We start from the raw sequence: 27,408 nt of genomic DNA on the forward strand, positions 1-27,408 counted from the left end.
AAGGGAGAGTAAAGTAAAATGAAGTTTTTAAAAGGGAGAGTAAAGTAAAATGAAGTTTTTAAAAAGGAGAGTAAAGCAAAATGAAGTTTTTAAAAAGGAGTGCAAAGTAAAATGAAGTTTTTAAATTGGAGAGTAAAGTAAAATGAAGTTTTTAAAAAGGAGAGCAAAGTAAAATGAAGTTTTTAAAAAGGAGAGTAAAGTAAAATGAAGTTTTTAAAAAGGAGAGTAAAGTAAAATGAAGTTTTTAAAAGCGAGAGTAAAGTAAAATGAAGTTTTTAAAAGGGAGAGTAAAGTAAAATGAAGTTTTTAAAAGGGAGAGTAAAGTAAAATGAAGTTTTTAAAAAGGAGAGTAAAGTAAAATGAAGTTTTTAAAAAGGAGAGTAAAGCAAAATGAAGTTTTTAAAAGGGAGAGTAAAGTAAAATGAAGTTTTTAAAAAGGAGTTCAAAGTAAAATGAAGTTTTTAAAGAGGAGAATAAAGTAAAATGAAGTTTTTAAAAAGGAGTGCAAAGTAAAATGAAGTTTCTAAAAAGGAGAGTAAAGTAAAATGAAGTTTTTAAAAAGGAGAGTGAAGTAAAATGAAGTTTTTAAAAAGGAGAGTAAAGTAAAATGAAGTTTTTAAAAAGGAGTTCAAAGTAAAATTAAGTTTTTAAAAAGGAGAATAAAGTAAAATGAAGTTTTTAAAAAGGAGTGCAAAGTAAAATGAAGTTTTTAAAAAGGAGAGTAAAGTAAAATGAAGTTTTTAAAAAGGAGAGTGAAGTAAAATGAAGTTTTTAAAAAGGAGAGTAAAGTAAAATGAAGTTTTTAAAAAGGGAGAGTAAAGTGAAATGAAGTTTTTAAAAGGAAGAGTAAAGTAAAATGAAGTTTTTAAAAAGGAGTTCAAAGTAAAATGAAGTTTTTAAAAAGGAGAGTAAAGTAAAATGAAGTTTTTAAAAAGCAGATTAAAGTAAAATGAAGTTTTTAAAAAGGAGAGTGAAGTAAAATGAAGTTTTTAAAAAGGAGAGTGAAGTAAAATGAAGTTTTTAAAAAGGAGAGCAAAGTAAAATGAAGTTTTTAAAAAGGAGAGTAAAGTAAAATGAAGTTTTTAAAAAGGAGAGCAAAGTAAAATGAAGTTTTTAAAAAGGAGTGCAAAGTAAAATGAAGTTTTTAAAAAGGAGAGTAAAGTAAAATGAAGTTTTTAAAAAGGAGAGTGAAGTAAAATGAAGTTTTTAAAAAGGAGAGTAAAGTAAAATGAAGTTTTTAAAAAGGGAGAGTAAAGTGAAATGAAGTTTTTAAAAGGAAGAGTAAAGTAAAATGAAGTTTTTAAAAAGGAGTTCAAAGTAAAATGAAGTTTTTAAAAAGGAGAGTAAAGTAAAATGAAGTTTTTAAAAAGCAGATTAAAGTAAAATGAAGTTTTTAAAAAGGAGAGTGAAGTAAAATGAAGTTTTTAAAAAGGAGAGCAAAGTAAAATGAAGTTTTTAAAAAGGAGAGTAAAGTAAAATGAAGTTTTTAAAAAGGAGAGCAAAGTAAAATGAAGTTTTTAAAAAGGAGAGTAAAGTAAAATGAAGTTTTTAAATTGGAGAGTAAAGTAAAATGAAGTTTTTAAAAAGGAGAGTAAAGTAAAATGAAGTTTTCAAAAAGGAGAGCAAAGTAAAGTGAAGTTTTTAAAAAGGAGAGTAAAGTAAAATGAAGTTTTTAAATTGGAGAGTAAAGTAAAATGAAGTTTTTAAAAAGGAGTTCAAAGTAAAATGAAGTTTTTAAAAAGGAGAGTAAAGTAAAATGAAGTTTTTAAAAAGGAGTGCAAAGTAAAATGAAGTTTTTAAAAAGGAGAATAAAGTAAAATGAAGTTTTTAAATTGGAGAGTAAAGTCAAATGAAGTTTTTTAAAAGGAGAGTAAAGTAAAATGAAGTTTTTAAAAAGGAGAGTAAAGTAAAATGAAGTTTTTAAATTGGAGAGTAAAGTAAAATGAAGCTTTTAAATTGGAGAGTAAAGTAAAATGAAGTTTTTAAAAAGGAGTTCAAAGTAAAATGAAGTTTTTAAAAAGGAGAGTAAAGTAAAATGAAGTTTTTAAATTGGAGAGTAAAGTAAAATGAAGTTTTTAAAAAGGAAAGTAAAGTAAAATGAAGTTTTTAAAAAGGAGATTAAAGTAAAATTAAGTTTTTAAAAAGGATAGTAAAGTAAAATGAAGTTTTTAAAAAGGAGAGTAAAGTAAAATGAAGTTTTTAAAAAGGAGAGCAAAGTAAAATGAAGTTTTTAAAAAGGAGAGTAAAGTAAAATGAAGTTTTTAAATTGGAGAGTAAAGTAAAATGAAGTTTTTAAAAAGGAGAGTAAAGTAAAATGAAGTTTTTAAAAAGGAGAGTAAAGTAAAATGAAGTTTTCAAAAAGGAGAGCAAAGTAAAATGAAGTTTTTAAAAAGGAGAGTAAAGTAAAATGAAGTTTTTAAATTGGAGAGTAAAGTAAAATGAAGTTTTTAAAAAGGAGTGCAAAGTAAAATGAAGTTTTTAAAAAGGAGAGTAAAGTAAAATGAAGTTTTTAAAAAGGAGAGCAAAGTAAAATGAAGTTTTTAAAAAGGAGAGTAAAGTAAAATGAAGTTTTTAAATTGGAGAGTAAAGTAAAATGAAGTTTTTAAAAAGGAGAGTAAAGTAAAATGAAGTTTTCAAAAAGGAGAGCAAAGTAAAGTGAAGTTTTTAAAAAGGAGAGTAAAGTAAAATGAAGTTTTTAAAAAGGAGAGCAAAGTAAAATGAAGTTTTTAAAAAGGAGAGTAAAGTAAAATGAAGTTTTTAAATTGGAGATTAAAGTAAAATGAAGTTTTTAAAAAGGAGAGTAAAGTAAAATGAAGTTTTTAAATTGGAGAGTGAAGTAAAATGAAGTTTTTAAAAAGGGAGAGTAAAGTGAAATGAAGTTTTTAAAAGGGAGAGTAAAGTAAAATGAAGTTTTTAAAAAGGAGTTCAAAGTAAAATGAAGTTTTTAAAAAGGAGAGTAAAGTAAAATGAAGTTTTTAAAAAGCAGATTAAAGTAAAATGAAGTTTTTAAAAAGGAGTTCAAAGTAAAATGAAGTTTTTAAAAAGGAGAGTAAAGTAAAATGAAGTTTTTAAAAAGGAGTGCAAAGTAAAATGAAGTTTTTAAAAAGGAGAATAAAGTAAAATGAAGTTTTTAAATTGGAGAGTAAAGTCAAATGAAGTTTTTTAAAAGGGGAGTAAAGTAAAATGAAGTTTTTAAAAAGGAGAGTAAAGTAAAATGAAGTTTTTAAATTGGAGAGTAAAGTAAAATGAAGCTTTTAAATTGGAGAGTAAAGTAAAATGAAGTTTTTAAAAAGGAGAGCAAAGTAAAATGAAGTTTTTAAAAAGGAGAGTAAAGTAAAATGAAGTTTTTAAATTGGAGAGTAAAGTAAAATGAAGTTTTTAAAAAGGAAAGTAAAGTAAAATGAAGTTTTTAAAAAGGAGATTAAAGTAAAATTAAGTTTTTAAAAAGGATAGTAAAGTAAAATGAAGTTTTTAAAAAGGAGAGTAAAGTAAAATGAAGTTTTTAAAAAGGAGAGCAAAGTAAAATGAAGTTTTTAAAAAGGAGAGTAAAGTAAAATGAAGTTTTTAAATTGGAGAGTAAAGTAAAATGAAGTTTTTAAAAAGGAGAGTAAAGTAAAATGAAGTTTTTAAAAAGGAGAGTAAAGTAAAATGAAGTTTTCAAAAAGGAGAGCAAAGTAAAATGAAGTTTTTAAAAAGGAGAGTAAAGTAAAATGAAGTTTTTAAATTGGAGAGTAAAGTAAAATGAAGTTTTTAAAAAGGAGTGCAAAGTAAAATGAAGTTTTTAAAAAGGAGAGTAAAGTAAAATGAAGTTTTTTAAAAGGAGAGTAAAGTAAAATGAAGTTTTTAAAAAGGAGAGTAAAGTAAAATGAACAGTTTTTGAAAAGCCATTGAAAGTTAATTCAGCTGCACTTCCAGAGAAGAGATGGCAGAGCACCAGATTGATGAGATGAGGAGGGCTCACGACTTTGGTGATGAAGACCTCTGCACTTTCCCCATTGACGTGGAGGCGAAGTGTCAGCCCCTTCTGGGGGACGGGAAGTGTCGGGATCCGCGGAAAGTCAGCATGTTGGTGCGGAAGGAGGTGCCGCAGGTTCTGAGCGCTAATTGCACTATGTCACGGACAGCGGAACCATGTTAGGGACAGCGGAACAGTGCCAAGGACACTGGAACAGTGCCAGAGACAGCGGAACAGTGTCACGGACAGTGGAACAGTGCCAGGGACAGTGGAACAGTGCCAGGGACAGTGGAACAGTGCCAGGGACGGTGGAACAGTGCCAGGGACGGTGAAACAGTGCCAGGGACAGTGAAACAGTGCCAGGGACAGTGGAACAGTGCCAGGGACAGCGGAACCATGTTAGGGACAGTGGAACCATGTTAGGGACAGTGGAACAGTGCCAGAGACAGCGGAACAGTGCCAGAGACAGAGAAACAGTGCCAGAGACAGAGGAACAGTGTCACGGACAGTGGAACAGTGCCAGGGACAGCGGAACCATGTTAGGGACAGTGGAACAGTGCCAGAGACAGTGGAACAGTGCCAGGGTCAGTGAAACAGTGCCAGGGACGGTGGAACAGTGCCAGGGACGGTGGAACAGTGCCAGGGACAGCGGAACAGTGCCAGGGACAGCGGAACAGTGCCAGGGACAGTGGAACAGTGCCAGAGACAGTGGAACAGGTCCAGGGACAGCAAAACAGTGCCAGAGACAGCGGAACAGTGCCAGAGACAGAGGAACAGTGCCAGGGACAGTGAAACAGTGTCACGGACAGTGGAACAGTGCCAGGGACAGCGGAACCATGTTAGGGACAGTGGAACAGTGCCAGAGACAGTGGAACAGTGCCAGGGTCAGTGAAACAGTGCCAGGGACGGTGGAACAGTGCCAGGGACGGTGGAACAGTGCCAGGGACGGTGGAACAGTGCCAGGGACAGCGGAACAGTGCCAGGGACAGCGGAACAGTGCCAGGGACAGTGGAACAGTGCCAGTGACAGTGGAACAGGTCCAGGGACAGCGAAACAGTGCCATGGACAGTGAAACAGTGCCAGGGACAGTGAAACAGTGCCAGGGACAGTGAAACAGTGCCAGGGACAGTGGAACAGTGCCAGGGACAGTGAAACAGTGCCAGGGACAGTGGAACAGTGCCAGGGACAGTGAAACAGTGCCAGGGACAGTGGAACAGTGCCAGGGATAGTGGAACATTGCAAGGGACAGTGGAACAGTGCCAGGGTCGGTGAAACAGTGCCAGGGACGGTGGAACAGTGCCAGGGTCGGTGAAACAGTGCCAGGGATGGTGGAACAGTGCCAGGGACAGCGGAACCATGCCAGGGACAGTGAAACAGTGCCAGGGTCGGTGAAACAGTGCCAGGGTCGGTGAAACAGTGCCAGGGACAGCGGAACTGTGCCAAGGACAGCGGAACAGTGCCAGGGACAGCGGAACTGTGCCAGGGACAGCGGAACAGTGCCAGGGACAGTGGAACAGTGCCAGGGACAGAGAAACAGTGCCAGGGACAGAGAAACAGTGCCAGGGACAGTGGAACAGTGCCAGGGACAGTGGAACAGTGCCAGGGACAGTGGAACTGTGCCAGGAGCAGAGAAACAGTGCCAGGGACAGTGGAACAGTGCCAGGGACAGTGGAACTGTGCCAGGAGCAGAGAAACAGTGCCAGGGACAGTGGAACAGTGCCAGGGACAGTGGAACAGTGCCAGGGACAGTGGAACTGTGCCAGGAGCAGAGAAACAGTGCCACCCTAATGCAGTGGAACCCTAATGCAGTGGAACAGGACCGCAAAACATTGAATGACTGAGTGCAATCTGCTCGGGTTTATAGAGATTTTTAGAAATTTAGAAATGAAGATTTATGAAATGTCCTTTCCTGTTACTGATTGAATGAATAGTGAAGAGCTTGTTTATGGGTTTATGACAGTTCAATCTCATATCAATTGGTCGTAAAACTCTGTTGCCATTGGAGACGGGCCTCACAAAGTGATTTTAAAGATCTTTTATCTGTAGTCCAGAGATCGAGGTGTGAAATTGCAATTAGTGAATTAGATTCTGTCTCCAAACCAACCAATTGTCTCACACACCAACAAACACAAATTCATTTTTATTTTTCATGTCTGTGTAGATTAGGATGGTTCATTATACCTGAGAGGGGTCAATGGTTCATTAAACCTGAGAGGGGTCAAAGGTTTATTATACCCGAGAGGGGTCGATGGTTCATTAGACCCGAGAGGGGTCAATGGTTCATTAAACCCGAGAGGGGTCAATGGTTCATTAAACCCGAGAGGGGTCAATGGTTCATTAAACCCGAGAGGGGTCAATGGTTCATTAAACCCGAGAGGGGTCAATGGTTCATTAAACCCGAGAGGGGTCAATGGTTCATTAAACCCGAGAGGGGTCAATGGTTCATTAAACCCGAGAGGGGTCAATGGTTCATTAAACCCGAGAGGGGTCAATGGTTCATTAAACCCGAGAGGGGTCAATGGTTCATTAAACCCGAGAGGGGTCAATGGTTCATTAAACCCGAGAGGGGTCAATGGTTCATTAAACCCGAGAGGGGTCAATGGTTCATTAAACCCGAGAGGGGTCAATGGTTCATTAAACCCGAGAGGGGTCAATGGTTCATTAAACCCGAGAGGGGTCAAAGGTTTATTATACCCGAGAGGGGTCAATGGTTCATTAAACCTGAGAGGGGTCAATGGTTCATTAAACCCGAGAGGGGTCAATGGTTCATTAAACCTGAGAGGGGTCAATGGTTCATTCGACCCGAGAGGGCGGTGAGTCGGGGGATGGGGAGGGGGTGAGTCGGGGGATGGGGAGGGGGTGAGTCGGGGGATGGGGAGAGCAGTGAGTCGGGGGATGGGGAGGGGGTGAGTCGGGGGATGGGGAGGGGGTGAGTCGGGGGATGGGGAGGGGGTGAGTCGGGGGATGGGGAGGGCAGTGAGTCGGGGGATGGGGAGGGGGTGAGTCGGGGGATGGGGAGGGGGTGAGTCGGGGGATGGGGAGGGGGTGAGTCGGGGGATGGGGAGAGAGTGAGTCGGGGGATGGGGAGGGGGTGAGTCGGGGGATGGGGAGGGGGTGAGTCGGGGGATGGGGAGAGAGTGAGTCGGGGGATGGGGAGGGCAGTGAGTCGGGGGATGGGGGTGAGTCGGGGGATGGGGAGGGGGTGAGTCGGGGGATGGGGAGGGCGGTGAGTCGGGGGATGGGGAGGGCGGTGAGTCGGGGGATGGGGAGGGCGGTGAGTCGGGGGATGGGGAGGGGTGAGGCGGTGAATGAACGGGAGGAGGAGGAAGAACGGGGCGGCATCTAGATGAAGAGGAGGGTGCGCATCCTGAGGGTGAGGGCAGGCAAAGTGGCGTCGTCACTCCTGTACCCTCGCGGCACCTTCAGGGTGCTGATGTGGGGGGACACTTGACCAGGACGAGCCTCATCTCACCCCCTCCCCAACTCCTCACCTCACCCCCTCCCCAACTCCTCACCTCACCCCCTCCCCAACTCCTCACCTCACCCCCTCTCCAACTCCTGTACCCCTCTCTCTCTGTGAGACACACGCACCCCCCCTTATGCCTCCCTCAAACGCCCCCTTTCACATGCCCCCACCCCTTCACACACCCCTCCTCTCTTACTTGCCCCTCTCATACGCACCCTCCACCTTTCAGGCAGCAATTAATGATTCTGACCTGTTGGGGGGGTGAGGGACCTCTGGGAGTTGGGGCAGATATGTCCCAGTCCCCTGCAAGATGGGGTACTCGTCAGCCCCATATTGATGACGACTGGGGAGAGGACTTCCTCAGTCGACAAATGAGACCAACGATGGTTGGTGAGAGCGACACGTACCTGCACTGTCTCATCTCCATGAGACAGGAGATCAAGGGCATTGGCCAGAACATTTGTGACCAGCTGGCAAATATTGGCCAGATTGTCGGTCACCTTTTCCAGGTTCTTTCACATGTCGTTGAGGTGAGAGCAGTGAGTACAGCCGTGCTGCCCCCGATGCCCGTGATACCCCGTGTGCCCCCTCCCACCGCGGGCAGAGTCCAGGCCCAGGAGCCAGCAGCTCGCCCCCCCACCTGGCGCTACTTCTCCCCATGTCCCCTTGGAGCAGCCGCTCCCCAGCTCCGAGCTCCCTGATTACGGCCAACGCACAAGACACAGAGGTCGTGCCCTTGGCACAAGAGGGGTCGGCTCACAGGGTGGGGTGTGGACCAGGAGGGAATAGGGGGCCCCTCGCATGCAGGGCGGACCTCCTCTTGCTCAAACTTAGTCACAACGACCCTCAGGCACAGTCTGTGAGGGGGCAAATCTGTTAATGGTTTTGCTGTTTGTTCTTATTCGATCGTTGGTGTTTTGTTATTTAATGATTCTCTTACGATTGTTTTTATTATGTTGCAGTCCTTAAATCTTAGTCAGAAGTTACTTGTAACTGTTTGAAAAATGTTATTAATATCAACCTCGTTAACATGACCCATGACCCCAGCGACATGCGGGTTGGTGTCCTCCATCTCGTCCATTTCCACCAGCAGTGCTTGGACTTTTGTGCACAGTTCCGGTCTCCATATTGTAGAAAGGATATAGATGCATTGGTGAGGGTGCAAAAAATGTTTCACAAGGATGATACCAGAACTGAGAGGATATCCTTATCAGGAAAGGCTGAACAGGCTGGAGCTCTTTTCTGCAGGAAAAAGAAGGCCAAGGGGTGACCTGATAGAGGTCTTTAAGATGATGATAGGGTAGACGCAGAGAAAATGTTTCCAATTGTGGGGGGAGTCCAAAACTAGAGGTCATAAATATAAAATTGTCGCTAATAAATCCAATAGGGAATTCAGGAGAAACTTCTTTACCCAAAGAGTGGTTAGACTGTGGAACTCGCTCCCACAAGGAATAGTCGAGGAAAATAGCACAGTTACATTTAAGGGGAAGCTAGATAAACACATGAGGGAGAGAGGAATAGAAGGATATGCTGATAGGGTGAGATGAAGTAAGGAGGGAGGAGTCTCGTGTGGAGCATAAACGCTGGCATGGACCAGTAGGGCCGAATGGCCTGTTTCTGTGCTGTGGTTTCGATGTAACTCGATATCTCTTCTGCCTGGTTAAGGGTCAGTGCCTGCCGCAGGGTAACATTGTTCAGTGCGCAGCAAACCACCACAATCCTCGCCACTTTGACAGCTGACTACTGTCCAAGCACTGGAAGCATGATTTCAGTGCTCCTGTTGTCTTCTCCACTGCTTGGCGCGAGCACACGTGGGCACTGTTGTACCTTTCCTGTGCTGCACTTTTGGTCCTGTGGTGGGTTGTCGCCAGCCACAGCTTTACTAAGTAGCCCTTGTCATCTAAGATCCATCCAGATCGTTGCCACACTCTGGTGAAAGTATCATGTAAGTTTGAGCGCTGAAGGACGAAGGCATCATGAGCACTGCCCTTGTGATCTGCATTGGCATCCGCAGGTTGGCATCGCAAAGGACATTTGAAGATGTATGTGACACGTGTTATCAGTGGGTGCCTTCAATGCCACATAAGAACACAAGAAATAGGAGCAGGAGTAGGCCATTCGGCCCCTCGAGCCTTCACTAAGATCATGGCTGATCTTCGACCTCATCTCCACTTTCCCGCCCTATCCCAATATCCCTTGATTCCCTCAGTGTCCTGTGGGACGCGATGGACCTCTCCTTTTGCCGTGCTGGGGACATTTCGAGGTTGATGAACTCCAAAGCCCCGTTGAATGCAGGCTCTCGCAGCACTCTGGGTGATGTCGCACACGTCACCGGTGCCTGACTGAAATTACCTTCACGCATAAAATTGGAGGGCTGTGCTTCCCCTCGTGGCCACTGTCAAGGCCCTGAGGGAGTTAAAAAGTGGCTGAGGGCCCTCTTGTAACATTGGACAGAGGCGGCCGATTGCCTCCTTACTAAAGTGCAGTCTCCTCGCACACAGCTCCTCTGATATCATCTCGATAGACAGCCTCTCCCTGTACACTCTCTGGGGTGGGTAATTGGTCTTCCTGATGAGCCTCCAGGCATGGCGTCGGACTCTCCTTTGTTGTTCCTTATGTCGGAATTCCATTCAGTGCGGTAACATACAGAAACAGTGGGATGGCCGAGTGGGAACGGTATTTTATCCCCCTCTCTTTTCTTGTTTCCACACAGGCCTCTTTAAGCACTTCCAGGACTCTCGATGTCACATAAATTTGAACAAAGATTGAAAAATTCTGACAGCCAGCTCTCACGGACTTTTTGCGCAAGTCTCTGACAGCTGAAAAGCTCCCTCTGGCTGAACCCTGGCTTCATTAAACATGCGCGGAATTTAAACGGCGGCAAGGTGTTCAGATTCGTGAAGGGTTTCGATCGAGTAAACAAGGAGAAACTGTTTCTGGTGGCAGAAGGGTTGGTGACCAGAGGACACGGATTTAAGTTGATTGGCGAAAGAACCAGAGGCAACATGAGGAAACGTTTTTTTTACGCAGCGATCGGGAATGCACTGCCTGAAAGGGTGGTGGAGGCAGATTTGATAATAACTTTCAAAAGGGAATTGGATAAATGCTTGAAGGGAAAAAAAATTACAGGACTATGGGGAAAGAGCAGGGGGAGTGGAATTAATTGGATGGCTCTTCCAAGGAGCCAGCACAGGCACAATGGGCCAAATGGTCTCCTTCTGTGCTGTAACATACTATGATATTATGATAAGAACATAAGAAAGAGGAGCAGGAGTAGACAATACGGCCCCTCGAGCCTGCGCCGCCATTCAATCAGATCATGGCTGATCTTCAACCTCAACTCCACTTTCCCGCCCTATCCCCATATCCCTTGATTCCCCTAGAGTCCAAATACCTATCGATCTCAGCCTTGAATAAACTCAATGACTCAAAATCCACAGCCCTCGGGGGCAGAGATTCACAACCCTCTGCGTGAAGAAATTCCTCCTCATCTCAGTCTTGAATGGCCGACCCCTTATCCTGAGACTATGCCCCCTAGTTCTAGACTCTCCAGCCAGGGGAAACAACCTCTCAGCATCTACCCTGTCAAGCCCCCTAATATGTTTCAATGAGATCACCTCTCATTCTTCTAAATTCCAGACAGTATAGGCCCATTCTACTCAACCTCTCCTCATAGGACAACCCTCTCATCCCAGGAATCAATCTAGTGAACCTTTGTTGTACCACCTCCAAGGCAAGTATATCCATCCTTAGATAAAGAGACCAAAAGTGTACACAGTACTCCAGGTGAGGACTCACTAAAGCCCTATACAACTGTAGTAAGACTTCCTTACTCTTGTACTCCAACATAAAGGCCAACATACCATTTGCCTTCCTAATTGCTTGCTGTACCTGCATACTAACTTTTTGTGTTTCTTGTACGAGGACACCTAAGTCTCTCTGAATACCAACATTTAATAGTTTCTCACCATTTAAAAAATATTCTGTTTTTCTATTCTTCCTACTAAAGTGAATACCTCACATTTACATTATACTCCATCTGCCACCCTCTAGCCCACTCACTTAACCTGTCTATATCCCTTTACAGACTCTTTTTGTCCTCCTCACAGCTTACTTTCCCACCTAGCTTTGTATCGTCAGCAAACTTGGATACATTACACTTGGTCTCTTCATCTATGTCATTAATATAAATTGTAAATAGCTGAAGCCCAAGCCCTGATCCTTGTGGTACTCGACTAGTTACAGCCTGCCTACCTGACACTGACCCGTTTATCCCTACTGCCTGTTTTCTGTCCTTTAACCAATCCTCTATCCATGCTAATATATTACCCACAACCCCATGAGACCTTATCTTGTGTAACAACCTTTTATGTGGCACCTTATCGAGTGGCCTTTTGAAAATCCAAATATACCACATCCACTGGTTCCCCTTTATCTGCCCTGCTAGTTTACGTGCTAGATACTATGAAGTCAGGTTTCCTGCATCAGTTCAGACAAGCTCTAACTTTTCCTGGCGAGTTTAGTACCTAAGGCATCAATGCATTTGAACGGCAAGATGTCGCTCTCGTGAAACTTACAGAGGAACAGGGCATCTGGGAGAGCAACTTACGGATTTCTGCGTTTAACTGTGCATGTGCAGTCGCCGAAAGTTGCTCAGCCATTTGGACAGAACCAACGGTGAGCCCTGTCAGCCTCGTCATTATTTCCACGGGAAAATCTGGCCATATGTGTTCTTCATTACATCACAACATTCCAAGAGAATATGCTTGAGCTGAAATAAAGCCAATTTATTTAATAGATCAAGAAGTGGCCACGGGAAAGATAGTTAGTTAAAAACGTAAAGTTCCAAACATATTGTAATATTTAATATTACATATTTACATATGCAGCTAATATTTCTATTTTTCAATCACCCTTTTATTGAAATAACTGGACACTTGCCTCCAATATCTAAGAATGTTTGATGACGTCACATGTATGTAATATATGTGTTCCAGTTCTGAGACCGTTGACTAAAATGAGGAGAAAAATAGTTGAACTGAAGCAATTGAATGTAAATTAAAATTAGTATGAAATTTCTTACGAAGATTAAAATTTGACATAAAGGAGGCTAAAACTAAAATTGTTTCTCGAACCAAAACACAGATATTGGAAATTGAAATGGTGAATAACGTCACAGATTATTATTTCTCAGTGTTTCTTGCAGCCTTGTGAGTTGTTTGAGAGTTTTAAGTATTAATTATGACATTTTTTGAATTTCGGGAGGAAAAGATCCTGAACAAAAATGATAGGAAGCAAAAATTAAACTTTTGACTAAATTTTCTATGACTTAAATTTGGGAACAAAATCAGCCTCACAGTAGGACAAAACGTCTCTGCAAAGATTATAAATAAAGAGTGGAACTTGAACCCCAGAGACGAGACTAAAACTAAATTTGAAGCTATTGCTAGGCCTAAAAACACTGATAACTTCATTGACCACCCTTTCTTTTTATTGCTTAAGTTCACTTTTTCTTTCTTTCTCTTCTCCTCCAACCAAGATGGGAGGCACATTGTGTGAGGATTTATCTGTGAATTCTGTCAGTGTCATTGTTCAATTGACCAAGATCCGTGGTTGGAGCCAAAGGAACAAATATATTTCTTGATGGAAGGAGGTCCAGATGGAGAAGTGGGAGGAATCCTTCTTCGGCAGTCTAGCGTGTGTCCTTTCTCAACGGTCTAGTCTGATTCCTAGTTGTGCCATAAGTCACATAGTCCTATCATCCCTCCTCATCAAACTCCATTGGCTCCCCGAATCCTCAACCTAATTTTCAACTCTCTCCACGGTGTCAGCCATGGTTCAGTGGCAGCACACTCTGAGCTAAGTCCCACTCCAGAGATTCGAGTACAACATCTAGGCTGACACTCCAGTGCAGTACTGAGGGGGTGCTGCACTGCCGCAGGTGCCGTCTTTCGGATCACACATTAAACTGAGGCTCCGTCTGCCCTCTCGGGTGGATGTAAAAGATCCCATGATACTGTTTCAAAGAAAGGCAGGGAAGTTCTCCCCGGTGTCCTGGCTAATATTTATCCCTCAACCAACATCACTAAAACAGATGATCTGACCATTTATCACATTGCTATTTGTGGGACCTTGCTATGTGCAATTTGGCTGCCACATTTACTACATTACAACAGTGACTATACTTCACATGGGCACTTTGGGGCATCCTGAGGTCGTGATAGGCGCTATATAAATGCATGTTCTTTCTCTTTTGTTCTTCTTTATCTCTACAATTGATTTTAATCCTACATCTAAGCAAGATCCCTCCACTTGCTTACTCTAGTCTATTATATGTTCCACCACCCACCCACATCTGCTCCACATTCAGGAGCAGAGTCTTCACACCATGCTCCTGAACTCTGAGATGCTCTTCCTGAAGCCTTTCCCATTATTACCTCTCTCTCTACTGTCTAAATCCTCCTGAAATCCTTCAGTCACCTCTGCTAACTTCTCTCCCTCTTCCTACTTGGACGGGTGATCGCTCGACTAGTTTATCGCCCAAGCAGTGGAGGTGGAAAGATCCTCATATAAAAGCAGTTGTTGAGTAAAAGTGGATGGGAGCTTTGTGCGATAGCTGTAAGATAAGGATCAGACTCTCATTCAGTTTTACCCGTGCCTTGATTTCAGATCTCCAGGTCTGAATTCTCACTTTAAATAATTGGTACGACGTTTAACTTTCAAAGTATAGTGCACTGTTAATAATGCACATAGGAACATAGGAACAGGAGTAGGCCATTCAGCCCCTCGTGCCTGCTCCACCATTTGATAAGATCATGGCTGATCTGCGATCTAACTCCATATACCTGCCTTTGGCCCATATCCCCATCGATCCATGGTTATTGAAGTGAGATACTCCTTTCTGACTTTATTTGTGATTCAAACATGATTTGAAGTTCCTTTTTGTCCTGAAGAAGACTGAATTCCTCAGGCCTTTACTGATAGGTAACTTGATTCTTCATCAACTGGAGTAAAATTAGATTATCAAGTACTTGGTAAATCACTATTGATGTAAAAATCTTGAATTAATCCCTTGACTGACTGGTGAAGCTATATGATATATCTCAAAGGGTGCTTGATTGAAATTTCAAAAGGAAGTTATGAAGGTAAATTTACCTTGCAATATATTTCAGAAATATCGATTGAAAGATTAATTCAATCATTTTAAGATGCACCAAACAATTACTTTGGGTTGATATTTTATACAGCTGATGTAGGTCCAAGATATCCGATTGAAACATTGTGATATGCCTAAACTTCAAACAGGGTGGTTGCAAGGCCCTCTAAGACCCTCAGTGCACAAACAAACTCTTCAAATTATAGATTAAAAAAACAATGGAGCATTGGTCCAAGCAAGAATGCAGCCATTAGACAAGCAAGGTTTCAGTGGCATTTACTGAAGAGCTTTATTTACTAATGAAAATTAAGCTAATCAAATGTTGGTGTTGAAACCTTTGAAATATGGAATATAGTCTTGTAGTCTAATTATGCAGCCAACTCCAACACATTTTCAACTCTGCTAAATGGACAGCTGGATCATGACCATACAGTCTTGCTATTTAGAGCATTCTTTAGGGCCCGTATAATGTAGAACCATTCCATCTACAGCCTTATACTCCTCTCTGTACATCCTGACTCACAAAGGGTGATCTTTTCAAGGTTAATAAATAGCGACCCCATTTCCTGAAAGTTCTTTTCTTCTTCAGCTTATTTTGGCACTGTAAAAATTTAACGTAATTCCAGAAAAACAAAAGTTTTAAATCAATGAGTTTTTTTAAAAAGGCGGCTTTTTGCAATTCTAAATTTTCAAGATTATACATTTCCCTCCTCAGGTTAGTACGGATGAAAACTGTATAGAGCTGTTTCACTTGCACCAAAGAAAGGATATAGGAGCTGTGATCCACGTTCATTAAAGAGTTTCATGTACTCTGAAGAGTTTGGGATACACTGGTCACTGTTTGGATTTGTGAACTGCATTCTCTTTATCAGAAATGAATCCATGCTTTTAATCTTGGCAGATCAGAATAGACACATTCAGTACTGCAACACCACCACCCGATACATGGTACATTCTCTGCTCCAAATTGTTGGAAGACATTCAACTAGTTTTGAACTTATTCTAAATGTGTGATCATATCTATATAGTTATTAATAAATGCATCAACATGGGAATATTAATGAATACATCAATTAAAGTGACAAATGCTGTTACCCTATCAGTGTGCCTTTACACCACTGGAGTCGGTGTGCCTTTACACCACTGGAGTCGGTTTGCCTTTACACCACTGGAGTCGGTGTGCCTTTAAACCACTGGAGTCGGTGTGCCTTTACACCACTGGAGTCGGTGTGCCTTTAAACCGCTGGAGTCGGTGTGCCTTTAAACCACTGGAGTCGGTGTGCCTTTACACCACTGGAGTCGGTGTGCCTTTACACCACTGGAGTCGGTGTGCCTTTACACCACTGGAGTCGGTGTGCCTTTACACCACTGGAGTCGGTGTGCCTTTACACCACTGGAGTCGGTGTGCCTTTACACCACTGGAGTCGGTGTGCCTTTACACCACTGGAGTCGGTGTGCCTTTACACCACTGGAGTCGGTGTGCCTTTACACCACTGGAGTCGGTTTGCCTTTAAACCACTGGAGTCGGTTTACCTTTAAACCACTGGAGTCGGTGTGCCTTTACACCACTGGAGTCGGTTTACCTTTACACCACTGGAGTCGGTGTGCCTTTACACCACTGGAGTCGGTGTGCCTTTAAACCGCTGGAGTCGGTGTGCCTTTACACCACTGGAGTCGGTGTGCCTTTACACCACTGGAGTCGGTGTGCCTTTAAACCACTGGAGTCGGTGTGCCTTTACACCACTGGAGTCGGTGTGCCTTTACACCACTGGAGTCGGTGTGCCTTTACACCACTGGAGTCGGTGTGCCTTTACACCACTGGAGTCGGTTTACCTTTACACCACTGGAGTCGGTTTACCTTTAAACCGCTGGAGTCGGTGTGCCTTTACACCACTGGAGTCGGTGTACTTTTAAACCACTGGAGTCGGTGTGCCTTTAAACCACTGGAGTCGGTTGGCCTTTAAACCACTGGAGTCGGTTGGCCTTTAAACCACTGGAGTCGGTTTACCTTTAAACCGCTGGAGTCGGTTTACCTTTAAACCACTGGAGTCGGTTTACCTTTACACCACTGGAGTCGGTTTACCTTTACACCACTGGAGTCGGTTTACCTTTACACCACTGGAGTCGGTTTGCCTTTAAACCACTGGAGTCGGTTTACCTTTACACCACTGGAGTCGGTGTGCCTTTACACCACTGGAGTCGGTGTACTTTTACACCACTGGAGTCAGTGTGCCTTTACACCACTGGAGTCGGTGTGCCTTTAAACCACTGGAGTCGGTGTGCCTTTACACCACTGGAGTCGGTGTGCCTTTAAACCACTGGAGTCGGTGTGCCTTTACACCACTGGAGTCGGTGTGCCTTTAAACCACTGGAGTCAGTGTGCTTTTACACCACTGGAGTCGGTTTACCTTTAAACCGCTGGAGTCGGTGTGCCTTTAAACCACTGGAGTCGGTGTGCCTTTACACCACTGGAGTCGGTGTGCCTTTAAACCACTGGAGTCAGTGTGCTTTTACACCACTGGAGTCGGTTTACCTTTAAACCGCTGGAGTCAGTGTGCCTTTACACCACTGGAGTCGGTGTACTTTTACACCACTGGAGTCAGTGTGCCTTTACACCACTGGAGTCGGTTTACCTTTAAACCGCTGGAGTCAGTGTGCCTTTACACCATGGAGTCGGTGTACTTTTACACCACTGGAGTCGGTGTGCCTTTACACCACTGGAGTCGGTGTGCCTTTAAACCACTGGAGTCAGTGTGCCTTTACACCACTGGAGTCGGTTTACCTTTAAACCACTGGAGTCAGTGTGCCTTTACACCACTGGAGTCGGTGTACTTTTACACCACTGGAGTCAGTGTGCCTTTACACCACTGGAGTCGGTTTACCTTTAAACCGCTGGAGTCAGTGTGCCTTTACACCATGGAGTCGGTGTACTTTTACACCACTGGAGTCAGTGTACTTTTACACCACTGGAGTCGGTGTGCCTTTACACCACTGGAGTCGGTGTGCCTTTAAACCACTGGAGTCAGTGTGCCTTTACACCACTGGAGTCGGTTTACCTTTAAACCACTGGAGTCAGTGTGCCTTTACACCACTGGAGTCGGTGTACTTTTACACCACTGGAGTCAGTGTGCCTTTACACCACTGGAGTCGGTTTACCTTTAAACCGCTGGAATCGGTGTGCCTTTAAACCACTGGAGTCGGTGTGCCTTTACACCACTGGAGTCGGTGTGCCTTTAAACCACTGGAGTCGGTGTGCCTTTACACCACTGGAGTCGGTGTACTTTTACACCACTGGAGTCAGTGTGCCTTTACACCACTGGAGTCGGTTTACCTTTAAACCGCTGGAATCGGTGTGCCTTTAAACCACTGGAGTCGGTGTGCCTTTACACCACTGGAGTCGGTGTGCCTTTACACCACTGGAGTCGGTGTGCCTTTACACCACTGGAGTCGGTGTGCCTTTACACCACTGGAGTCGGTGTGCCTTTACACCACTGGAGTCGGTGTGCCTTTACACCACTGGAGTCGGTGTGCCTTTACACCACTGGAGTCGGTGTGCCTTTACACCACTGGAGTCGGTGTGCCTTTACACCACTGGAGTCGGTGTGCCTTTACACCACTGGAGTCGGTGTGCCTTTACACCACTGGAGTCAGTGTACTTTTACACCACTGGAGTCGGTGTACTTTTACACCACTGGAGTCGGTGTGCCTTTAAACCGCTGGAGTCGGTGTGCCTTTACACCACTGGAGTCGGTGTACTTTTACACCACTGGAGTCGGTGTGCCTTTACACCACTGGAGTCAGTGTGCCTTTACACCACTGGAGTCGGTGTACTTTTACACCACTGGAGTTGGTGTGCCTTTACACCACTGGAGTCAGTGTGCCTTTACACCACTGGAGTCGGTGTGCCTTTACACCACTGGAGTTGGTGTGCCTTTACACCACTGGAGTCAGTGTACTTTTACACCACTGGAGTCGGTGTGCCTTTACACCACTGGAGTCAGTGTGCCTTTACACCACTGGAGTCGGTGTACTTTTACACCACTGGAGTCGGTGTGCATTCAGATTTTGAAAGAAAGTAGTGTAAGAAATTAATAACTATGGGTAATATTTTATGTAAAATGCATTGTATATTTGCTGGTATTCCACTGGAAAAGTACTGATGTTGAAACAGTACCAGTCACATAAGGTTTTTGTTACAAAAGCACAAAGAGGGAGAATATTGATATTCTAGTTTTGTATGACCATAGATTTACAGATCTTTGAGCAGTAACCAAATTTAAGGTGGACCTCTTTCTTTACTAAATAATAAGACAGAGGTCAAAGATCACCTGTCTGCAAATGTAAGCAGGGTCTTTGAATAGCGATTAGCCAGGATGCAAAAGCTTTGTCCCAGGGCTAATCAGAATATACCTGGCCAAAGCATTAATAGATATGTGAATATATTCTCCTAGTCCACAGGTAGTACATAATTGGGAAATCAATTTCCAGTCTATGTTGACATGCTCCCCACAAACCTCCATCCAAACTACACCTTCAGTTTCCCGATAAACATTCCAGTTCGGCGAGACACATTAAACCTCAGGCTGATTTTTCCTTTATTGTATTTCAACTATTATCTGTAATTGTCTCACTAGTAAATGAATGTGACTATTAGTATTAGGCTGAATGCAATTTGCACACAGCAAGGTCTCACAAGCAGCAATGAGATAGCAACCAGATAATCTGTTTCTAGATGTTGGTTGAAGGATAAATGTTGGCCAGGACACCGGGGAGAACGCCCTTGCTCTCAGTATTGCGCTGGAGTATCAGTCAAGATTTTGTGCTCAAGTTTTTCGAGTGGGACTAGAACCCACAATCTCCTGACTCAGAGGCGAGAGAGTGCTGTCATTGCAAGCATTTGTCTCTTGCTGTGCACAAATTGGCTGTCACGTTTCCTGCTTTCTAACAGTGAATACACTTCAAAAGTACTTCATGGGCGGTAAAATACTTTGGGAAAGTCCCAGGTTAGACCCCCCAGTCTATGCTGAGTTAGCTAATCTCAGCCAGAGCACTGATATGGGCATGAGAACTGGCTTCGGCCTTCCCGGGTTAGCAAAGGAAAAATCAGCCTCCGTTCCCACTCCTGATAGTTGTCCATGGATCCAAACTGGGAGTGCATGTGTGTGGTCATTGTGTGAGGGCTCACCTGTGATGCCCCCTATGGTTGAATAGGCACTATCTTGGTTTACACATAAAGATCGGACGCTTAGGAGGTTATCAGCAGGAGATTGGATCTATGTGAGGCCAAATCCAAAGACGGAATCAATGCCTTCAGAAAAGCAATTGTAAACAATTTTACAACACCAAGTTATAGTCCAGCAATTTTATTTTAAATTCACAAGCTTTCGGAGGCTTCCTCCTTCGTCAGGTAAATTTACCTGACGAAGGAGGAAGCCTCCGAAAGCTTGTGAATTTAAAATAAAATTGCTGGACTATAACTTGGTGTTGTAAAATTGTTTACAATTGTCAACCCCAGTCCATCACCGGCATCTCCACTTCAGAAAAGCAGAGAAAGGGAGAATGTTATGTGAAAATAGAAATAAAGTGAAAGTCCTCCACTCACCAATACTGCAATCCGTCGCCGAGGACAGAGTATTTTGGGGAAGAAATAAAATGAGAGTTGATAAACGTGTTCATTTTTTTTTTGAATAGCAATGATTGGAATAGCTAAAAGATCTGGAGATGAGCACTGCTGACTGGCTTCTATCTGAGCCTATTTCCAAGGCGATGCATTGTACAGGGACAGGGAACATTGGCTGTTGGAACCGTCACCGTATCCGACCCTGAGAGATTGGAGAGACTGCCGGCAGAAGTTGGATCTAAGCATATTTAAAACAGAAAAATCATGTCAGGAAGCAATGCTTCACACAAAGGGCAGTGGAAATCTGGAACTCTCTCTCCCAAAAAGCTGCTGAGGCTGGAGGTCAATTGAAAATTTCAAAACTGAGATTGATAGATTTTTGTTAGGTAAGGGTATTAAGGGTTAGGGAATCAAGGCAGGTAGATGGAGATAAGATACAGATCAGCCATGATCTAATTGAATGACGGAACAGGCCTGAGGGGCTGAATGGCCTATTCCAGTTCCTATATTCCTATTTACAATTAAAAATGAAGGAATGAATCATTTTGCTTAAGTGGCCATTTTAAGTTCACCTTCTTTTGCTTCAGATAAAAATGCCAGCTTTTCAAAAAAAATCAACTAATGTTTGTAAATCCATTACAAAAATGATCCAACATACAACATTCAGATCATAACCACTGCTCCCATTTTTTCGGACAGCAAGGTGCTGGTAATGGTTCTGCTGTTGCCACTTACAGTTGCTCTTGACCAATCTTTTGTTTCTTAACTTGTCCCATTCCCACCCTCCTTGCCTTGCACCATCATCCCTTTTGTCATTTAATCACTCCTGCCCTCCACCCTATCAAAGACCTTCCCTTTTGTTCTTTCCCTCCCCTCCCTCACTCTCCCCCCCCCACTTCCCCCGGCTCTGTACTTGCTTAAAAACCGTTAACTCTTTAACATCTTCCGGTTCTGACGCAAGGTTTTCGATCTGAAACGTTAACTCTGTTTCTTTCTCCGCAGATGCTGCCTGACCTGCTGAGCTTCTCCATCGTTTTCTGTTTTTATTTCAGATTTCCAGCGTCTGCAGTATTTTGCTTTTGATACAATATTTAAGGCTATTTAGAAAAGGCTAGTGTAAAAAATAAATAAATAAAAGTTTAATTTTTTTTTAAATTACATGACGATCACTATAAAGTAATAAAAACTGAATTGACATTTATTGTAATCTGACTACAGTAGCCTAGTGGTTATTGTGGTGAACTAGTAACCCAGAGACCATTGGTATGATTTTAACACGCCAGCGGGAAAGAGTCCAAGGGAGATGATTAGCCCGCACCAAATCCGGAAGGCAAGTAGGCCGAATGAGGCCAACCCAAGCCTCTTCCGGGTTTCGCGCCCGGCAGCCAGCCAGGAGCTGCACATCCGAGGGGGGGGGGGAGAAAGAGAGAGAGAGAGGGAGGGAGACCTCATCAGCAGTTAGGACAGAGATGGGCTGGGGGAGGGGGGAACAAAGATTAGAGTAGAGACATCGGGATCAGAGTTGGGGGGGGTGCTCCAGGCAACATTGTTTTTAAGGTATGTTTATTTAATTTGTTTACAATGGGAAATGTAATTTTATTTAATTTATTTTTCACTGGTTTCACCAGGCGTGAATCAGAAGCAGTAGGAAAGCCGCCCAGGTAACGTTAAAATCTTTTTAACTATCCAATACTCAAGAAATAAACTACCTTAAGTACCTCAATGCTCTACCTACATTTTCTCCTTTAATTATCAGCCCGCCAGATCGAAGTGGGGTTGGGACTTCCTGGTGACTGCGGTACGCACGCACACAGATTTGCCTGCTCGTTCAAAAATGTGCGGGTTCCATCCGGGATGTCTGCCCGCTCCCAACCCCACCCATTTTCCCCTTTTAAAGTCGTGCCCCATGAGTTCAAATACCACCATAGAAAGTTGTGAAATTGGCCATTTTCAGGCTGGAATCATGGAAATGACCTATGAAAACTTCTGGATTGTTTTAAAAACCCCAAGAATCGTATAAAACAGCGTATTATCCAACTCACCACAAGAGATCTGCTAATATATATACATAAGTCCAGTGTGTTTCAATCACACACCAGATATTATACTTCAAAGTGTCACACCTTATTATAGAAGCAAAACAATCTTTTGTATTCAAATGAGAGGTCAAACTGAGGCCCCGTCTTCCCTCTCAGTTGGATGTAAACGATCCCATGGCACTATTTCGAAGAAACATAGAAAATAGGAGCAAGACTAGGCCATTCGGCCCTTCGGGCCTGCTCCGCCATTCAAAACGATCATGGCTGATCATCTAACTCAGTACCCTGTTCCTGCTTTTTCCCCATATCCCTTGATCCCTTTAGCATTAGGAAATATATCTATCTCCTTCTTGAATACATCTAATGACTTGGCCTCCACTGCCTTCTGTGGTAGAGAATTCCACAGGTTCACCACCCTCTGAGTGAAGAAATTTCTCCTCATCTCGGTTCTAAATGGCATTCCCCGTATCCTGAGACTGTGACCCCTGGTTCTGGACTCCCCAGTCATCGGGAACATCCTCCCTGCATCTAGTCTGTCTAGTCCTGTTAGAATTTTATATGTTTCGATGAGATCACCTCTCATTCTTCTAAACTCTAGTGAATATAGGCCTAGTCGACCCAATCTCTCCTCATACGTCAGTCCTGCCATCCCAGGAATCAGTCTGGTAAACCTTCGTTGCACTCCCTCCATGGCAAGGACATCCTTCCTCAGATAAGGAGACTACAACTGCACACAATACTCCAGATGTGGTCTCACCAATGCCCTGTATAACTGCAGTAAGACATCCCTGCTCCTGTACTCAAATCCTCTTGCAATGATGGCCAACATACCATTCGCCTTCCTAACTGCTTGCTGCACCTGCATGCTCGCTTTCAGCGACTGGTGTACAAGGACACCCAGGTCTCGTTGCACCTCCCCTTTTCCCAATCTATCACCATTCAGATAATAATCTGCCTTTCTGTTTTTACAACCATAGCGGATAACCTCACATTAATCCACGTTATACCGCATCTGCCATATTCTTGCCCACTCACCCAACTTGTCTAAAACACATTGGAGCCTCTTTGCATCCTCCTCACAGCTCACATTCCACCCCAGCTTTGTGTCGTCTGCAAACTTGGAAATGTTACATTTAGTTCACTCATCCATATCATTAATATATATTGTGAATAGCTGGGGCCCAAGCATTGATCCCTGTGGTACCCCACTAGTCACTGCCTGCCACCCGGAAAAAGACCCGTTTATTCCTACTCTCTGTTTCCTGTCTGTTAACCAATTCTCAATCCATGCCAGTATATTCCCCCCAAACCCATGTGCTTTAATTTTGCACACTAACCTCTTGTGTGGGACCTTATCAAAAGCCTTCTGAAGAAGTACAGGGGAGTTCTCCCCAGTGTCCTGGCCAATATTTATCCCTCAACCAACATCACTAAAACAGATTATCTGGTCATGATCTCATTGCTGTCTGTGGGACCTTGCTGTGTGCAAATTGGCTGCCACATTTCCAACATTACACTTCAAAAGTACTTCACTTGCAGTACGGTGCTTTGGGACGTCCTGCGGTCAAAAAGGCACCAGAGAAATACGAAGTCTTACGTTCTTCTTTAAAAAAACGAAAAGCCAGTCATTTAATGCTCTTTCTTCTCTGAAGTTTACAAGTAGCTACAATTTCCCTCATGCTGCTCATAAGTGGACTCAATAAATCTCTCGAGCATCCTCCAAATTGACTCCAAGTGTGGGTTAATGCAGAGATCCTGGGGAGTGCCCAAAGCTTCTATTCAATCGAAAGGTGAACTTTGACCATTCCAAGACAATGTTATCCAATCAGTTGCAAAATATGTCTTATTATATTGTGCATGATTTTATAAACCACTGACTGTTGTACACACTAACTTGTGCAATGACTTCAATATAAGCTACACAGATTTGTAGAGGAAACTCCCATTGACTTATATTGGCCTTTACTCAGGAGTTCTGTTTTCAGGCCCAGTATATGACCATAAGTTCAGGTTGCACTGTATAATATGTAGCAATACAGTGGAAATTTAGAGCAAGTTATTTAACAAGCTTTTTCAAGATTGCTTGTTGAATAACCTGGAAATTCCTCCTTTTACAATATCTATGAGAACATTGTAGAATTGCCAGTATGTCGTAATCCTCTGGAGTGCATCAAAATGGGTTTTCTGTCACTTTTGCAAGTTACCTAAGGATGAGTGTGATTTAAATTGCAGTCAGATTGTCCATAACCCAATTCTACTCATTTCCAATACCTCAGTGTATTTGTTTTGAGGGGGGTATGTTTTGAATCCCTGCCAGTCAAATGAGGCTGACTATGCAGATGCATCCAACCTCAGATAGTCCAGTGACAGCATGTGTTCTATCCATCTGCCATGTTTCCCTAAGTGAGTACATTTCAAAAGTAATTCTATGTTTGTGAAGTGCTTTAGAACAGCTTTAGGATATACAAGTGTAGCATCAATGTAAGGTAAAAACTGGTTTCCTTCAAGGACACAATAGTCCAAGTAAACACAGCAACAACAACTTGCATTTATATAGTGCCTTTAACATAGTGAAACATCCCAAGGCACTTCTCAGGAGTGGAATCAGACAAAAATTGCCATCGAACCAAAGAAGGGGATAGTAGGACAGGTGACGAGGTAGATTTTAAGGGGCGTCTTAAAGGAGGAGAGAGAGGTGGAGAGGGAATTTCAGAGCTTAGGGCTTAAACAGCTGAAGGCACGGCCGCCAATGTGGGCAAAGGAAGTGGGGAGGAACAAGAGGCCAGAGTTGGAGGAAGGCAGAGATCTCAGAGGGTTGGAGGAGGTTACAGAGAATGAGGTCTAAGGTTAATTATCGGTCAGGCTGTAGCTCACAACCCTACTTGGTTTTCCTTTCTTTTAAGTATGTTTGATAATCATTGGGAGGCTACAGATATTCTGGCACCTATGTTAAATTGACTTTGTTCCTTTATGCTTTTTTTGAAGCCGAAAACAGAAATGTAGGTGTGACACTTGTAGTGTGATGGACAAAAAAATATCCATAGAGGTACAATTTTCATATAATAATAAGCAGATAAACAGAAAAAAATGTAACATTACTGCATTCATTAATGGGGCATTGAACGTTCATACTTTACCATTACAGCCAAACGGCCCAATTCTAGGGCTGACTAATAGGTGGGTCATACTTGAATGATATTGCATCAAAATGATGATTCCTTCTGTCATTCACCGGCCAAAATAACGGAAATCCTGAGCCACTCTCTGTTATCCTAGATCGCAGTACCTGTGCTATAGAACAGAAGTGGCTACTGTTACAAGAAAGATGTCAGAATACAGGGCAGAATTGTTCAGCGATGCTGCAATCTCAGGATAACGGAACAAATCGGTCAAGCATCACTCTGCTATGTTAGGATTTCATCGGGACCCCTTCACTGGATCACTACCTTGCAAAAGTGAAATCCAGTGCCAGTCTGTAGCCTGTGTAGATTCGGAAGAGTGTTTGACTTCAGTAAAGACTGGTTTTGCAATGGTTAATGTTTCTACTCTGGGTACCTCATACCAGTCAACAAAACAGGTTTCCAGAGAAAGGAATTGTGTGGGGTGATTTTTTCTTTGCAATTAAATATTTATACGTTTAAGTGGGATGTACACTTAGGTATGCACTTGTGCAGTGTACTGTACTGTCAAAGATTAAACAGGACACACTGCACCGATGCATAATCTTAAAACACATTACAAAACGGTGAAGAACCAATTTGGCGACAGATACATTTAGATGATTTTTCGATAAAGATGAAATATTAACTAAAAAATCATTTATTTCGTTCGGAATCTTTACATATAAACCATTAGAATTTACCGAATATTTATTTCAACGCACACAAAATCCCACTTTACGGATTTTTTAAAAATCCTGCCGATTCCCCTGGTTAATTTCGAAAATTCGAGTCCACGCAAAGAAACGATCGGCGTGTTTTATAATTTTATCTGCTTAGAATCGCAGGAATAGATGTACATCATCGATACTTTAAAGAATAATTACAGTGAAATGCCAAAAGAAATATTGACAAGGGGCTATAAACCTGTGGACTCTTTCCCCACTAATATCTCAGCCCTAAACTTACAGTTAGCTCCCCAATCCAGTCTGCTCCTTAACTTGTTCCAATTTCCCTCTAGAAACCTGAGATAAAGTTCATGGATTTTTGAAATGGTCCAATTCCTATTGCTCAGCTTCCGATGGATGGTCTATTATAATTAAAAGAGCCCGCATACAATATAAAAGTTGGGATCTTCTAATATGCTCACGCTTTACACCAGCTCTTCGAAGCTCACCTTCGAGTAAAATACATTATATGATTGAAACGTGTCAAATACAAGCTGAGAACAAAATTAAGCTGGCTGAACATTAAACACGTGTGTAAATGTTAACTAACCACTGAACATATTGAATAACTATCTAGATATGTGTATTTACACGAGACCTGAGCCTTCCTTTTCATTATCAATTTGCAATTTTCTTTCTGATTTCTCCCCGTTTTCTTTCGTTCCACTTTTCCATTTCATTGTCTGTGACCCCCCCTTTTCCCCCCTCGGGTAATCCCCCTCCTCACTCCCACATTCAATCTTTTACTTCAATATTAGCCGCTTGGAACTGGTATTTTTTTTTTGGCCAGAACGGCCAACATTTTGTTGATGAAAGTTGATCTTAAGAGATAAGAGATCTCTGTCGAACTTTCATGTGATTCATTTAAAGTCCACAAGATGTATTCCTGAAGGGATACCCAAAAATAGACCAACCAGGAAGCTGCACATTATCTTTTTGCAATGTCAAACTTTTAAACGATCAAATTATTTGCGACCTCTGCTTTTAAATTACCATTTTTTCTCTCTTCGATTTAGCTGAATGTTGTCTCGCCGCTGCTATTTCCAATGTTCTCTATCTCATTTTTGAGTGTGTCACTATAATTTCCATCTTTTCCTTTCTCAATTTGTTTTTAATTTATTGTTTCTATTCTGTTCTCCCATTGCTGTTCCCTCCCTTCCCAATTCCACACAAAATGCCTATATTTGTCTTGCTGTGTGTTGCGATCATTCTCCTGGGACTAATCCAGCCAGGAACAATGGGCTCTCAGATTCAGTCGTTTAATTACACCTATATATGGACTTCGA

General features: G+C 42.7%; 1 long non-coding RNA gene across 2 annotated transcripts in view; it reads right to left on the minus strand.

Annotated features, from left to right (window-relative positions):
• The window catches only part of LOC137304724 (uncharacterized), a 98,277-nt gene extending 71,073 nt beyond the window's left edge, over positions 1 to 27,204 (minus strand). The window contains exons 1-2 of one of the 2 annotated variants that reach the window (XR_010958632.1): positions 27,116 to 27,204; positions 25,374 to 25,527 (exon numbers count right to left, since the gene is read on the minus strand). This is a non-coding gene — a long non-coding RNA (uncharacterized lncRNA). Of the gene's footprint in view, positions 1 to 25,373; positions 25,528 to 26,363; positions 26,558 to 27,115 lie in introns of those variants that run through there. The other variant, XR_010958631.1, reaches the window with a different exon arrangement.
• Between the last annotated feature and the right edge of the window lie 204 nt (positions 27,205 to 27,408).

This window comes from Heptranchias perlo, chromosome 38, assembly GCF_035084215.1.
Source record: "Heptranchias perlo isolate sHepPer1 chromosome 38, sHepPer1.hap1, whole genome shotgun sequence".
NCBI classification, from domain to species: domain Eukaryota; kingdom Metazoa; phylum Chordata; class Chondrichthyes; order Hexanchiformes; family Hexanchidae; genus Heptranchias; species Heptranchias perlo.